General features: G+C 49.0%; 1 protein-coding gene across 1 annotated transcript in view; it reads left to right on the top strand.

The window, feature by feature from the left end:
• Positions 1–16,656, top strand: part of UTP11 (UTP11 small subunit processome component) — a 134,935-nt gene that overhangs the window by 16,440 nt on the left and 101,839 nt on the right. The window lies entirely within an intron of this gene.

Below are 16,656 nucleotides of genomic sequence, written 5' to 3'. Positions count from 1 at the left end.
ATGTCGACATTGGAATGCTTTACACTTTTCCGAAATCATAGTATGTGAAGTAAGATAGCACACAACTACTCTGCAAAATGTGGTATTTTACAATTCCAGATGAGTGCACAGAGGTTTCTAAACCTTATGTATACGCTCACGTCTTAAAAAAAAAAAAAAAATGGGGAGCCAGTTTTTAAAATCCTCTTATGTTAAATGAAGCAGGGGTTCCCGTGGATGAGAACTACACAACAAAATGTGCTGCATTAAACGGTTGAGTGTTCAACAGAAAACGCCTAGAGGTGCATAAATGAAGTGTGTAATCTCGCAGGCTGTAACGTGCAGCGGTTTCTGGGAGAGTGACAGAGTACTGTGGAGTAGTATGATGACAGCCGATGGGTTGGGCCTTTCTGGGCAGGGTCACTGTAGCCCTTGGGCTCTCGAGGCAATAGTTACTATTGAAGTAGTGGCTACTAGACAAACAATTTATGGAAACAAAAGGTTCTTGATTTCCACGAATGGTGAAAGGGATTCATTATGTGGTGAGGTATTCAAGTGAATGAGGGCAAAGGATCCGTCACTCACTTGAAACCAGAGGCAAATAATGAGGGTAGAGCGGACCGTGAAAGGAGTGTTACCAAGGTCATAAGTGACGTGAGCTGCAGACATTGTGACAACATAACTTTTACAATTGGAAATGGTGCAGAATATAAACTCCCAGAGTGAGTGGAACAAGGATCTGTAAACGTGTGATATTCGGATAGTGCCGCCAGTTCCAAAACATTAGCTTCAAAGAGTCCAGGCGAGTTCTCGAAATGTATTGGTAGAACACTATTTTAGTGAAAGAAAAGAATGTAAAATATCTTTATTTTAAACAAATGCTATTTCTTGTTTTTGTTAACTGCTACATTCAGAATGTTAGAATTACATTTCTATTAGACAGATAAGATCTTTATTGTGCAATTATTCAAAATCATTACAATTAAGGTCCCCGATGCATGGGAAACGGTACACAATTGGATAAGAAACTAAAGGATAAGTATGATCCACAACTTAATCCCAGGGCCGGACCATGTGATCGTGGGCTGCCCCTTCGGTGTTAGCGCTAAAGTGCTTTCATGTTCAAATTTAATCTCAAAGGAAGCTGCCACGGTTAAGGAAATTTATGGGGAGCCAAAAAGTGCTTGCAGTGCACTCTTAATCTCGAATGGGGCTGTCGCGTGTATGGGTTTTTGAGGAGAGCCATATGTTCTCAATCTTCGTTCACAACAGAGGCCCACAGCAGCAAGAGCAATTATCTGCATTCCTGTACACCATTCAGGGGGCTAGGAGAATATGCTGGGCAAAGGGATTGAGCATCACGTTTTAGCAGCATGGAAAAGGTTTGAGGGCCTGGGAGGTGGCGAATAGTGCAACTACAGATTTCATAAATTGGTCTGCTACCTGCGCTGAGTCGCCTCTCAGACAGGCTTCTACGGTGCCTCAACAGGTCCTGACATCTAAAGTGTGCCATATCAGCCAAAGCCAACATTTCCTTAACCGGAGTAACAACAAATGCAACAAAAATGTATCTATGATTCCTCTTCTTTTGTACAGAGGCAACATTGCCTGTCAGAATCTTCCAGGTTCCTTCGTCTGAACCATTAGGATTTTAAAGGGATTAATCCAAAACGCAGGCCCATTAGTTGCTGCTTCATGCTCGTGCTAAGGGGCAGAGAGAGATAAGATGGAAGGACCCCTGACTCGTACAGTGTTGAGGCCCAACCTCCATGTGCTGATTTTTTTCACAGCATGTGCGTCATGTTCCTCTGATATACGCGTCGCTTGCTTGGTCAGCAATTTGGTGGCTAAGGGCGCCGGCATGCCACTTGCCCAAATTTCAGTTGCCTCCAGATGGTGGATTGGGTACTTGAGCCAAAATGTCTCTGGATTGTTTAACACTTCCCAGGTTACATTTTTTGATGTATTTTCCTTTGCCTGTTTGGCTTTAAGGTTGTAGGCTACAAACATCGCCTTTAATGTCCAGTGCAGTGAGGACAACCCAAACTCTTGTCGAATCTGGGAATGCAGTGTGCAATTAGGGGACAAGAATAATCTCTGATAACAGGAGAACTGCAAGAATCCATCAGGATTTATATGTAATTATATCTAAGTGTCAATATTCTTCTAGCGAGCATAATAAATTACCAACAAACCAAATTCTTCACTCTCATATGCTTTTATACCTTTTCTTGTACGGTGTGTGAGATTTTCAAGCTCGTCCAGTATCAGTTATTTATTTCAGTTAATTTACAGCAGTTTTTTCCATATGTGGCACCCTCGACTTCCGCACTTTGGGGGTCATTACAACCCTGGCGGACGGTGTTAAAGCGGCAGTAATACCGCAAACAGGCCGGCGGAAAAAAAAGGGAATTATGACCGTGGCAGAAACCGCCAACATAGACAGCCACTTTAACACACGGCCCGCCACGGCGGTACAGACAAGCAGCTCGGGGGTTACCGCCAACAGACAGGCAGAAGACAATGTACCGCCCATAGTATCACAACCCGCCAATCCGCCACCTTTTCCGGGGCGGATTCTCCGTGGATAAAAACACGGCGGAAACAGTTTCTGCTAAGGGAAACCGCTCACCTGAACACATCTCACGAGGAAGGAGGACTCCATGGAGCCGGAACTCCAAATCCTACCGGCCCTTGTATTCCTACTCATCTACGAAGACCAACGCCTGCGCCGGCGACGACAACGGTGAGTACTGCACCTACGACATAGTGGAGGGGGGAGGCAAAAGTTAGGGAGACACACACGCAACACCCCCACCCCACCCTCGCATATTACAACACACACACCAATGCATTCACAAAAATCACATCAACAACCCACAACCCCCCCGGAAGAAAGCAAAGACAAAACGAAATCTGTCCAAACATTGTAATGTATCAATATACATGTCTCAAAAATATACAGATATATTAGCAAACCATACAAAAGTATATACATTCCGAGAAGTAGTGCAGATATGCACATATAAATGTCCGTGCACCACTGGTCCAAAAATGCATCGGCGAGGCCCACAAAAGATACCTGTCCACACACGGAGAGAACACTGCCGGGGCATCAGATAGAAATACTACAGGCACCTCAGGGGGAAGAGAAGGGGGGGCACCTCAGCCGGAGGAGTGCAAAGCCAGATCCACGACGGGGCTCCATGCCCACTGTTCCATCCTGGGGAGTGCAAAGCCACAGTCTCTCAAGTCTCTACAGTGGGTGGGTTGCCCACTATTCCATCCTGGGGAGTGCAAAGCCACAGTCTCTCAAGTCTCTACAGTGGGTGGGTTGCCCACTATTCCATCCTGGGGAGTGCAAAGCCACAGTTTCCAAAGTAGATAACAGCCTCCACTGGTTCTGGAGGGGGACTGGTGCCCAGACTGGATTAGTCTCCCCGTGGAAGTTCCTGTACCGTCCCTGTCCCACCTGCACATGGGATAACGATGCTTGATGTGGCAGACATTTCATTCTTCCCCATGCATGCCCTGTTCAGCGGTGCTTTGCCATGGCGGTCTCTGGACTGTTCAGCGGTGCTTTGCCATGGCGGTCTCTGGACTGTTCAGCGGTGCTTTGCCATGGCGGTCTCTGGACTGTTCAGCAGTGCATTGCCGTGGCGGTTCTGGATTGTTCAGCGGTACTTTGCCATGGCGGTCTCTGAACTGTTCAGCGGTGCATTGCCATGGCGGTCTCTGGACTGTTCAGCGGTGCATTGCCATGGCGGTCTCTGGACTGTTCAGCGGTGCATTGCCATGGCGGTCTCTGGACTGTTCAGCGGTGCTTTGCCATGGCGGTCTCTGGACTGTTCAGCGGTGCTTTGCCATGGCGGTCTCTGGACTGTTCAGCGGTGCTTTGCCATGGCGGTGTCTGGACTGTTCAGTGGTTCTTTAACATGCCGGTTCTGGACTGGGCATTGTTGTGTGGCATGACGTTTCCTCATTGTCCAGCGGGGCTGTGGCAGCCGGGGCCCTCCTGGGCACTGACTCTGGCGGTGGTCTCCTGACCAGTGACGATACTTGGGCCCTCCTGGGCACTGACTCCGGCGGTGGCCTCCTGACCAGTGACAATACTTGGGCCCTCCTGGGCACTGACTCCGGCGGTGGTCTCCTGACCAGTGACAATACTTGGGCCCTCCTGGGCACTGACTCTGGCCTCCTGACCAGTGACGATACTTGGGCCCTCCTGGGCACTGACTCCGGCGGTGGTCTCCTGACCAGTGACGACGGTGCTGGCGGTGGCGTCCCGACCGCCGGGAAGGATGCCGCCCTTCTCCCCGCCGTGCTGCTCACACTAGGCTGTGCAGACTTCCTCTGGCCCTTCCCCCACCTTTGGAGGAGTCACAGCTGACTCTGCAATCCCCCTGGAGCCCCTGTGAGTTGTTTTGCCTCCAGGAGTCTTCACAGGGTCCCGTCGGCCACTTTCCAATTTTAGAGCCTTTACAGGGGGTGGGCTGCCAGTGCCTTGGCTCCAGGTCACACTGCCAGTCCTGGTGGTCGGTGCACTCCACACACCTTGAACAGGCACCATTGGTATTGGAGGCTTTTTGGCTGAGGCGCTACAACGGGACTGATGAATTGGAGGGGGGGGGCAAAAAGGTAAACTTTACACAGGGACAGTTTCTGACGAACACTGGGATGGGGTAGTTGGAGGGGGTCTGGGAGTGGAGGAAGAGGAGGTGGTTGTAGGAGGTGTCACTTTAGGTGTTTTGGGTGCAGGTACTGGAGGCTGTCGTGAGGTGGATGGATGTTGGGTGTGTGGGTGCCCGCGTTTGTGTACTTTGGGAGGGGGCGTCACAGACACACTGGGAGAGGACACAGGGGACGTGTAAATGGGAGTGGAGGTGGTGAGTGCAGGTGAGCGGGGTGTGGTGCTGGGTGTTCTGGTGCGAGTCCTGGTGCCTGTAGATGTAGTGCATGCAGGTGTGAGTGTAGACGAGACTGGGAGGGAGGAGGGAGACGACGAGGAGGGGTACACAGTGGAGGCAGTGGATGTTGCTGTGTCTGCACGTGGGTGATGCTTGCGTGTGTGCCTGTGGGTTGTGTAGTGCCTATGTTTGCCTGAGCTACTTTTGTGTGTTGAGGTGTGTGCATGCTGGTCTGATGGTGTGCTTGGGATAGGCTGGGGTACAGGGGATTGGGTCTGGGTGGAGGAGGTTGGAGGGGGGAGGCTAGACACAGGGACAATGGCTGCCATCAGTGCGGAGGCCAGAGATTGCAGGGTTCGCTGAAGGGCAGCCTGACCAGAATGAATGCCCTCCAGGAATGCATTACCGTGTTGCAACTCCCTTTCTACACCCTGGATGGCATTCACAATGGTAGACTGCCCAACAGTGAGTAACCTGAGGAGGTCAATGGCCTCCTCACTGAGGGCAGCAGGGGTGACTGGGGTAGGGCCTGAGGTGCCTGGGGCGAAGGTGATGCCCACCCTCCTGGGTGAGCGGGCACGGGGCGAACGCTGAGGGGCTGCTGGGAGGGCGGTGTTGGTAGGGGAGGTGACGGCTGCACCTGTAGAAGTGGGGGCACAGATGGTGCTGCCACCACAAGGGAGCTCCCATGGTTGGACGAGTCCGTGTCGCTGGTTGGTGATCCGGTGGCTGACGTGAAGCTCTCCTCGCCCTCTGTCCCACTGGTGCATTCAGAGTCCGTGGTGTGGCCCTCCAAGGCCATGTGGGATGCAGCTCCTTCGTGCTCCGGTGCCATTGTACCTCCGCCTGATGATGCTGATGCACAAAAGAACATGGAGAGCACAAAAAAAGGGGGGGGGGTAACAGAAGAAAGACAGGTTGAGTGCATGGCATACCGCGACCGTTGGCGGACACTACAGACACAGCAGCCCCCTGCACTACGCCGTGCTCCTGGCCTCTACAGATGCAATTCCTGGGATCTGGCCTACATGGCTATGGTGGACCTCTGCACACATGGATGCCACAGGGGCATCTATACCTGTACTTGGCACTCTACTGCGGCGGGGTAGGGAGCCACATGGCCTGCATTACGGAGGGGCCTAGTCTACCTATGTCTGCCTGGCCTAGGTACACCCACAGGACTCATCCCCCACCCAGACCCCTCCACTGTGCGCAAAGTCCGCAGAATGATGTTGTACTCACCCCCTTGTGTCTGCTGTGATGCCCTCAAGCGCCCATCCAACTCACGGTAGGCCACCGCCAGGATCCTGAACATCAGGGCGGTCATGGGGCGACGGGCACCCCTCCCACGTTGGGAGGCCATCCCCAGCTGAGCCTCCGCTGTCTTCTTACTCCAGCGGCGAATGTCCTCCCATTGTTTACGGTAGTGGGTGCCCCGTCTCTGGTGGACCCCCAGGGTCTGGACATCCTTGGCAAAGGCACGCTAAATGTCCTTCTTCTGGTGGGCGCTGACCTACATGACATGCACAAGGGAAGAAGAGGAGTCATTAACAACCGCACCGTCAATGTGCGGGGCCCCCCTCCCTACCCTAGCCATGTGGCACATTCATTCCCATGCATTAATGTTCCCTGAACTCTGCCCCCTTCCGTCTTCCAACCAGCCCTCTCCACCCAGGCCTAGCCCATACAACGTGCTCCCAGTGTACTTACCTGTTGGTCTGGAGGACCGTAGAGTAGCGTGTACTGGGGGAGGACCCCGTCTACCAGTTTCTCCAACTCCTGAGCAGTGAAGGCAGGGGCCCTTTCCCCAGACGCAGCAGCCATCGTCGCTTCCAGACCGAGCAGCAGCACTTGCAGTGTAGGTCCTCTCCTGTCGAAGATCAGGTATCTAGTGATTGAACAGATAGAAAATGGCAGTGACGTCCGCGGCGGTGCGTATCATCACCTCCGGCACACTTCCTCATTGGCTCCTGGGACCCATAGGGTCCAAGGTTAACCAATGCAGCATTGCGCCGCGGTCTACGACCGCCTACCGCGACGGTGTGCAACGCCAACGCAGTTACCCCGCAATCCCATTGTCCCAGTTTAGAGGTCAGGCCGCCGCCATTTCAGGGGCCCACATGGCTTCATTTACTTCTGCGTCACACATAGCTAGACCTACACTCAACACACATACAGGAAGGGTCTTGTGTTAGGTGTTGTGTTCTGTGTAACTGTGGGTACATACCTGGAATAAAGTTGACTCGATCCTCGCTGTTGTCCTTCCTAGGCACCGTCATTTGGAACAATTGAGAAGATGGCGGAATCCTCCGGTGTACCGACCGCTGGTGGACCTGTTTACAATGGAGGAGCGACATTTAATCGTCACCTACAGGTTTGACCGTGCCACTATCCAGGAACTATGTAACCAGTTGGAGCCAGACCTGATGTCACCAATCCGCCATCCCACAGGAATCACCCCTGACGTGCAGGTGCTGTCAGTGCTCCATTTCCTTGCAAGTGGGTCTTTTCAGACAACAGTGGCCATGGCATCAGGGATGTCCCAGCCTATAGTTTCCAACGTGCAGTCCAGAGTGTTGTCTGCCCTGTTGAAACACGTAAGGAGATACATCATTTTCCCTGAGGTGGAAGATTTGGCTACAGTGAAAGGTGACTTCTATGCCCTTGGACATATCCCCAACGTCATAGGTGCTATTGATGGGACCCATGTAGCTCTGGTCCCCCCCCCCCCCCCCAGGAGTGAACAGGTGTACAGGAACTGGAAGAGTTTTCATTCGATGAATGTACAGATGGTCTGTTTGGCAGACCAGTACATCTCCCAGGTAAATGCTATGTTCCCTGGCTCAGTGCATGACGCCTACATCCTGCGGAATAGCAGCATCCCTGATATGATGGGTCAACTCCAGAGGCACCGTGTGTGGCTATTAGGGGACTCTGGTTACCCAAACCTTTCCTGGCTATTGACCCCAGTGAGGAATCCCAGGACCAGGGCAGAGGAACGCTACAATGAGGCCCATGGACGGACTAGGAGGGTGATCAAACGCACATTCGGCCTCCTGAAGGCCAGGTTCAGGTGCCTCCATATGACAGGTGGTTCCCTATTCTACTCACCAAGGAAGGTGTGCCATATCATCATTGCCTGCTCGATGCTTCACAATCTTGCTTTGCGACGCCAGGTGCCTTTTCTGCAGGAGGATGGTCCAGATGACGGTGTTGTGGCAGCTGTGGAGCCTGTGGACAGTGATGAGGAGGAAGCTGAGGAAGAAGACAACGACAACAGGGAGTCAGTCATACAGCAATATTTCCAGTGACACACAGGTGAGAACATTTAATTTTTAACATTACATTCACTGTCACACGTCTTACTCTATCCTGTGTGTAATTTAATGGGATTATTTGGTAACTGAGTTGTTCCTTTCCATTACGGTTTCACAGGTGTGGTTACCAACGTGTGTCATCTGCATGCATCCTTCAAGGACTTGTGATGTGTGACATTGGTATGTTGTCTTAACAACCAAAAAAGCATTTTGACACTGTCATTGATAATACATTTTACAAAATCATAGACTGACTCCATAATGTTTTGTGGTTCAAGGGTGTTTATTTAAGTGCTCAAAAATGGAGGGGGGTTGTAAAATGGTGATGGATGATGGTGGAGCAATGTCCATGGCAGAGTCAAGTCTATTAGTCTCACAGGTGCACTGCCTATCTGGGAATAGGAAGTGGAGCTGGGGCAGTTAAAGTATGGACAGGGTAACAAAGTGGAACGGTGGGGGGACATTCAGGGTGCTCTCATTTGCTGGCGGGGGTCTTGCCATCTTGCTCTGTCCTGTTCCTGGATCTCAGGGACCGCTTGCGTGGTGGTTGTCCATCTGCAGGGGGTGGGGTGCTGGTGTGGTGGTCCTGTGGCGGGCGTCCTGTCGACTAGCACCGGCGGAGGTGGTGGGCAGTTCATCGTCCTGGCTAGTGTCAGGGGCCCCTTGGAGTGCCACGGTGTCCCTCAAGGTCTGCTGTATGTCCTTCAGCACCCCTACGATGGTGCCCAGGGCAGAGCTGATGGTCCTGAGCTCCTCCCTGAACCCCAAATACTGTTCCTCCTGCAGGCGCTGGGTCTCCTGAAACTTGACCAGGACCGTCGCCATCGTCTCCTGGGAGTGGTGGTATGCTCCCATGATGGAGGATAGGGCCTCGTGGAGAGTGGGTTCCCTTGGCCTGTACCCCCCCCCCCCGTCGCACAGCAGCCCTCCCAGTTCCCCTGTGTTCCTGTGCCTCCGTCCCCTGGACCGTGTGCCCACTACCACTGCCCCCAGGTCCCTGTTGTTGGGGTGGTGGGTTATCCTGGGTTCCCTGTAGTGGTGGACACATAGCTGATTGACCTGTCCTGGGTACAGAGGTTTGGGCCAGCTGGGTGGGTGCTGTGCTGGTGTTACCAGAGGGTGGAAGGTCAGTGTTGGGCTGTGCCTGTGCAAGGGAAACCGACTGTCCCGAGGCCCACGATGGTCCGGGCTGGTCATCAGGCTCCAGTAGGGCAGAGCTTCACTGTGGGCCTCTTCTGTGGGTGGAGTGGAGATGTCTAGACCCTCCGGTGTGGTGACGGTCCTTCGTGATCCTGCAGGGGCATAAGAGCATGATTATTGCATGTGTGTGTGTCATGGTGTGCAATGGGTGGGTGAGCATGTACCCCAGTGCTAGCATTCCTGTGTGAGGGCTTGTGTGATGATGGTTAGGGGGTTGTTCTGGGTATGTGCAGTGAGCATGCTTTGGTGAGGGGTGACCATGCTTAGTTGTGTCATGCAGGGCTTGTTGTTGGGATGTGTGGTTTGTGTTCTTAGTACATTAGTGGGGAGTTTGAGTGATAGGGGAGGGGGTGAGGGTGGGGGTGTGTGATAGCATGCAGGTAGGGTGGGGGATATGATAGTTGAGATTTGACTTATAAGTGTCCATTCCTCCACCGACTCCTCCGAGGCCCTGTGGATGCATGATGGTCAAGACTTGCTCCTCCCATGTTGTTAGTTGTGGGGGAGGAGGTGGGGGTCCGCCGCCAGTCCGCTGTACCGCGATGTTGTGCCTGGAGACCGCTGAACGTACCTTCCCCCGTAGGTCGTTCCACCTCTTCCTGATGTCCTCCCGATTTCTTGGGTGTTGTCCAACAGCGTTGACCCTGTCGACGATTCTGCGCCATAGCTCCATCTTCCTGGCGATGGAGGTGTGCTGCACCTGTGATCCAAATATCTGTGGCTCTACCTGTACGATTTCCTCCACCATGACCCTGAGCTCCTCTTCGGAAAAGCGGGGGTGTCTTTGGCGTGCCATGGGGTGGTGTGTGTGATGTGTGAGGTGGTGTATGTGGTGATGAGTGTAGTGATGTGTAGTGGTGTGTGGTGTTTTGTGCGTGGATGTTATGTGGGTGATGGTGTTGTGTACCTCTGTGTGGTGGTATTGTCTATTCTGTGCTCTCTCTCTGGCCTTCGTCAATAATTTTTGGTCGTAGGGGTTTGTGGGTGATGTGAGTGTGTGTTTTATATTGTGTTGGGTGTGTGGGAGTGGTGTTTGTATGTGTATCAGGTGTGTGTATTTGGAATTGTCCAATGTGGCGGTGTTTTGGAGATGTGTGTGTATTTTGAGCGCGGCGGTGTGTACCGCCAATGGAATACTGCGGTTGAAAGACCGCCGCGTGGATTCGTGTGTCGTAATAGCATGGGCGTGTTTCTGTTGGCGTGGAGGTGGAGGTTTTGTTTTCGCCAGTTTAACACTGACCTTTGGTGTGGCGGACTTGTGTCGGTGTCTGAATTTCGGCAGATTCCGAGATGTGTGTCCTAATAGCTGTGGCGGAATTCCGCGGCCGCGGCGGTGTTTTGGCGGTCTTCTGCACGGCGGTAAGTGCCTTTTACCGCCAATGTTGTAATGACCCCCTTTGTGTTATTTATATTTCACTGCAAGGCTTTTGTGACCCAAGGGAAGCTGGAGGGCACAGGTGACCCACTGGTTTTGACCCCTGTCCCTTTGATGACGGTCATTCGTCTGCTTTCAACGTTACAGCTATAATGATTGTGTCCCAGTCACTGAATAATATTTACCCCACCCCGTTGCTTCTGTCGTGTTGCGATCACAGTTGTTTTTACTGTCCCTCATTTCGTTACATCTGGCTCCAATGTTGGGTGCTCTATTTGCTTTCCATTTCATAGCTTTATTTTGCTTATCCAGTACCAGGACAGGGTCTGAACATTTGCGGTGACTTTTCCTTTCTTCAGTCAGTGCATTTGGACAAGTAGGCATACCAAAGGGGCATACCAAAGGGGTGACCTCCAAGTGTTTACTTCTTGTTATTTCTATAACTGGGGCTAGTATGTCCACTCTGTATTGTCTGATCCGTGCACAGTCCCACACTTTACGAGAAAAGACCTCTTTGGCTTCACTACATCAAGTAGATTGGTCAGATGCACCTCCTTCATCCTTCTGTTACTCCTCCATTTTAATTATCTTAAACTATAACTGATCGCCTGACCTTCTCTTGTTCCTTTGAATTTACTTAGTTACGTTTTTGCTAAGTGAATACCTGGGATTTTGACAACCTGTCGGATTAGGAGAGATTGGAATTTAAAACAGAGTGTGTTCTGGTCTGCATTCCTACCTCTCCCAATCCAAGGTATATATTAGCAGCACCTTTCTCTGTGGTGCTGCCAAATTGGAGAGGAATCCCCAATTAGCCAGGGCTGTGTACTGACCCGCAACAGCCAAGGGAGATGGCAGTTGGAAGAGCTAGAGCAGCACCCGCAATCCGCTGCCTCCTTAAACTCTCAGGAAACCAGGGAGGGAGTGGGAGCACCATGCACCTACGTGCAATCACTGTAGCACCCATCTTTTCACTATTTTTGTGTAAGAGAAGTGATAGCTACCAGTGGAAGCCAAACACCACACAATTTTTACGCTTTTTTAGGAACCTTGTTAAAGTTTGGAGCTTATTTGTAGGTCTTGCCCAGAACATCGTATGCTCTTTTGCTTGCAAGACATTTTTTGTACATACCAGAGGCATAGAGCCCACACATTAGTTAACATTGGCAGGCTTAATAGTAATTAATTTCCTTGCTTCTCAGTGTTTAGTGCATGCCAGTTTCTCTTTCTCTTTGTATGTTTCTCCCTTACATGGAGCATGGACTAAGTATGGCTTCAGCGTCCAGTGTCCTTCCACTGATAGCGCAGTACCACAGGTAATTAAAAGAAAATGTAAATTGTATCACTCCATAAGAGTGCACGTTTGCAGGCCATCTCTGCTCCTTCCCTGACTCCGCATTAATGCTTGCCTTTTCCTATCCTGCGTTATAACCCTTTTGTTGTTGCTTTCCACGTCACCCTCCCGGGTTGTTGCTTGACCTATTCCCCCTGCCACGTCATTGTTTGCCAAGTACTGGCAGATTGATTCTTTCTTTGTGTGCCTTGTTCTTGTTGCTTCTCTTTTTGTTAACGTTGAATCACATCCCCCCCCCATCACCACCGATTGAGAGGTCACTGCCATACAGTACTTCATTACGAGGAATGAAGTCTGGCAAAAAAAGAGAGAGAAAGCACCTTTATTCAATGCCTGGAACGAAGAGAGATCTCCTTGTCTGCAAAAACCAGCACTCCACAGTAACTATGGCAATGGGGGGCATACGAGGAGCCCGTTCTGGACGTGAAAATAGTGAGCATCAAATACCCTAACATGAGGTCTTTGACAAAAGCAAAAACTACAATTTTGAGGTCAGTGGGAGGACAAGAGCAAATAAACTGGGCACTGAAAGTCGCAGGAGACCGGAGAAGCATGTGTGTTGCTGGGTACAATGTGCACCACTCGTGAGGTTTATTATACAGCACTGCAAGTTGATTGGTTTTCTTTTCCACAGGATGGTCATTGACAACCAAAAATATTTTATTATAACACTCCTCCGAAATGGACTGAGCTCTATGCACTTCTGTCGTAGAGTTTGTGAAAGGTGGCACCCGCAGTGTGCAGAGTAATAATCAGCCCAAGTTCCTCACGCTATCTGCACACAGACACCTATTTTGTGCCTATCCATTTGTCCAAAGCACTTCAAAGAATCCGTGTACCGCAACATCTGTGCACCCCACGTTCCTCAAGGTATCCGTGTATCCCAACACGATGTTGCCCTGCCATAGTTGCTTGACCCCACATGCATTGTTGCTCGACGTGTTACACTCACCCCTTGTCATTACTTGTTTGGTCTGCTGCCCTCTACAGTGTTGTTTCCCTGTTGTCGTTGCTTTCCAGTCACCCTCCTCCTGTGTTGTTGCTTAGGCCATTCTCTCCAACCCCGTCCTTCTGTCATTGCTCCCCCACTCCTTGCTTGCATCCCTCTCTCCCTCCTGTGTTACTGCCCCCTTGCTCCTGCCATTGCTTGCTCTCTGCTCCAAACACCCCTCCCCAACCGCCTCCTCTTATTGTTGCTTGCCTCTTCCTTTTTCCACTACAAAAAAAGCTATGACATAACCAATGCTGTCTGTGCCGTGTTGCTTGTTTTTTTTTCTAAGCATTGACGAAGCCAATAGGCCTTGGCCTTGTCAATGTTTTTCTGCCATTTGTTTTGCACTGGCAAAGCCAATAGATTTCGCCTATTGTCTGTGTAATGGCATTTGTTTCTTTAAGTTATATTGCACAGCAGCTCAACTGTTCTGCAATATGTGGAAAAAAACATTGACAAAGTCAATAGAATTCGCATAGGCGAAATCTATTGGCTTTGCCAATGCTTTTAAAGAGCAAGGTTCTGCTTTAGAGAGCCATAAACATAGATGTTAATTGTGAACCCAGTAAGTGAGATGGCTCAGTGAATAGAGTGAAAAACAATGGGGTATACTGTTCCTAAAAGATAAGAAAAGTAGGAGCACAGGTACTCAAGGCACTTCTAAAGTTAGAAGCAAGAGCTCTAACACATCCAGTGGATGTCATGCTTCATCACAGGGCTAGCTCCTCGTCAGACCGGCGCTGCAATGTGTGACGGGCCCTATTAAAAGGGCTCTTTGCCGGAGATCTTGAAACAGTGTGTGAGCCGTGGTAAATCCAGTAGGAGTAAGGTAAACCTACTGTTTTAGAAAAAGTAGGGGAAAAGAAAAGGCTTAAAATTGGCTCAAGGCCCTCAACAGAAATTATTTAATTTAGGTTATGAGGATCTTGGTCAATAATAAAAAACATATGGAGTGGGTAAGGAATAATGCTCCACCACTCAATTTGTCCAAAAGAAAGGGCTAGTGGGGAAACTTCTAAACCTAAATAGACGAGAACCCTCCTACACCGAGGACCGGGTTCCTTGGGAACATGCAGGCCACAGGACAAACATCGCTTTGTTTTGCGCGGTCTACTGCAGGCAAACCTACCCGATGGCCGCAATCCCGGAAGTAGTGAATAGATTGCCTGCCAGTGTGAGCAGCCCATGAATGAAACAAGTAGCTCCAGCACAACTCCTAAAGCTCATTGTACATTTTCTACAGATTGCTAGATAGCTGTAGTTTGAAATTTTAATTAAGATGTTTGTTAGTTATTAAGACTCACAACATCGAGTAAAATAACTGGTGTCCATATAAAGAGCTCGAAAGTCTTTGAGCCGTGTTCACGCTTTAAATTTTTTATTATAGTGCACTCCTTTTTCAGATACCTATTAAATGATGTTTTTATTGTGTGAAAAAGTAAATCGCATTCCTGTTAAACGTTTCATACTAATAATACATGTATAGAGGATCTGAAATTTATAATCGAACAAGGGGCTGTTTTTTAACATCCACGATCTTAAAGCAAAGGTGTGCTTTACCAAGTTATGCATACATGTACATTGCACCACCACTGAGTGATATAGCTCAGTAGTTGAAGTGCCTGTTGCTCTGAGCAGGCAATGACTGAAAGAAATAAACACCAAGGCTCCCTGTAAATGATCTATAGGTAGCTAGCTACCTGTAGTTGTAAATATTATTTAAAAAGATTGTAAGTTAAGTCTAACGCTATTGAGTAAAGTAAATATTAACCATGTAAAGCACTCCAAAGACCTCGCACCGGATTTGAAATTTAAATTTTTTTGTTTTTTAATGACCACATTATTGAAGGAAAACTATGCTTTCTAAAAACACTGCGCCACCACTGAATGAGATAATAAAATGAGAGTTTATCGCCAACGATCTAAAAGGAAAGGTGTGTTTTAGAAAATAAGCATACATATGCACTGCACTACTAGTGAGTCGGGTAGCTCAGTGTGTTGTGTACCTACTGCTGAGTGTGTCTCATGAATGGAAGAAATATCCCACGCGCAGCACGGAACACAACATAATTGTTGCACAGATAAATAATAATTTAAATGTTTGTAAGTTATGAAGTCTCACTCAGTGGGACATGCCGTGAGATCAATGCTCTAGGATTTTCCTGTTCGAACGTGCTCCTCACTACAAAAAGGTTTCACAAGGTTTTCCTCTTATACAAAATCCCCAAGCACTTGTTGTTCACTAGGGCTTGAAAAATGGTTCTTTGGTGTGTGGTTGTATTGGGGAAAGATGGGTCGTATGTGGTATAAATTGATATGTGTCTGGGCCTGGTGTGACGCATGCTCTGCTTTTTATTCATATTTATTTGCCTTGTTAAAACTGCTTTGTAGAATTGATTATAAATCACATTGTGCAAGTCATTAAAAAAAAAAATCATGTTATGTGTGAAGTAAAGTAAGATGTGCGCTTTCAGGGAAGAGGTATAGTGGCTAGAGCTGTGGCCATTGGAACCGGGAAAGCAGGTGCGAGTCTTGGCGTTGGCTCAACTTCCCGTGATTCTTGGCAAATCACATAAACCTTATGCCTTAAAAAGTTGTAACCTCTGGCTTTCATGGAAAACACATTTATGTGCCTTAATGCTACTTTGCCAAGTTTGCATTATATAACTCTACTAAAAAAGAAGTCCGGTATGGATCTAAAGATCCTCTGGCTAAACATAATTTGAAAGTCTGTAGCACTACATGTACTAATTACCACAATATTTGCTTTAACACATTTCTCTCAGTACTTAGAGCACAAAGGCCGTATTATGTTGCCAAGCAGCAGTGGATTAAAGGTCCTGTTTTAGGCTGCAGCACAGACCCTGGCGGTATTGAAACCACGAAAACAATTATGTATTAAAAAAAAAAAAAAAACAAGCAAGAAAATTCATACTGAGTGAGGGAGGGGTGGGCAAACACAGGGGTTTAATAATTAAGTCCGAAAAGCAGATACAGCGCACTAGAGCAGACATACTGCAGATGTGCATTCCTAGAGAGTACATTTGTAAAAGTTTAAAAAAAAAAAAAAAAAAAATGTACCTTGGGAGGCATGTAGTAGGTCGAAAGTAGAACACTGGCCAGTCACCGGAAAGAGTACTTGGTCCCAGCTCCACACAACTGCATGCATGGCAAAACAGAGAGCAGGAAGTGAAAGTAGACAACGCCTGACAACGTGCTGGCCAATCAGAAGCACTTGAATTAGAGCGACGTTGGACTAAGCCAATAATAAGTCCAGGTAAGTAAGGGGTGAGCTCTAAGCCCCTTTGAAGATATATATATTTTTTTTGTTTACCCAAAAAAAGATTTTGCAAGCACAGCATGCAAGTGTGCGTCCAGGTGAAACCTAAAAAAAAACGCTCTATGACACGACCAGCGTTGACTGCATCATATCACTTCTCGCTTCTTACTTTCAGCCGCACTGCTGTACAACATGGCAAAATAAAGAAACACTGACAAAGCCAGTAGATATCTCCTAGGTGAGACATATTGGC

The sequence above is a fragment of the Pleurodeles waltl genome, chromosome 3_1 (genome assembly GCF_031143425.1).
Source record: "Pleurodeles waltl isolate 20211129_DDA chromosome 3_1, aPleWal1.hap1.20221129, whole genome shotgun sequence".
Lineage (NCBI taxonomy): Eukaryota > Metazoa > Chordata > Amphibia > Caudata > Salamandridae > Pleurodeles > Pleurodeles waltl.
This window is presented reverse-complemented; position numbering and strand designations above follow the sequence as displayed.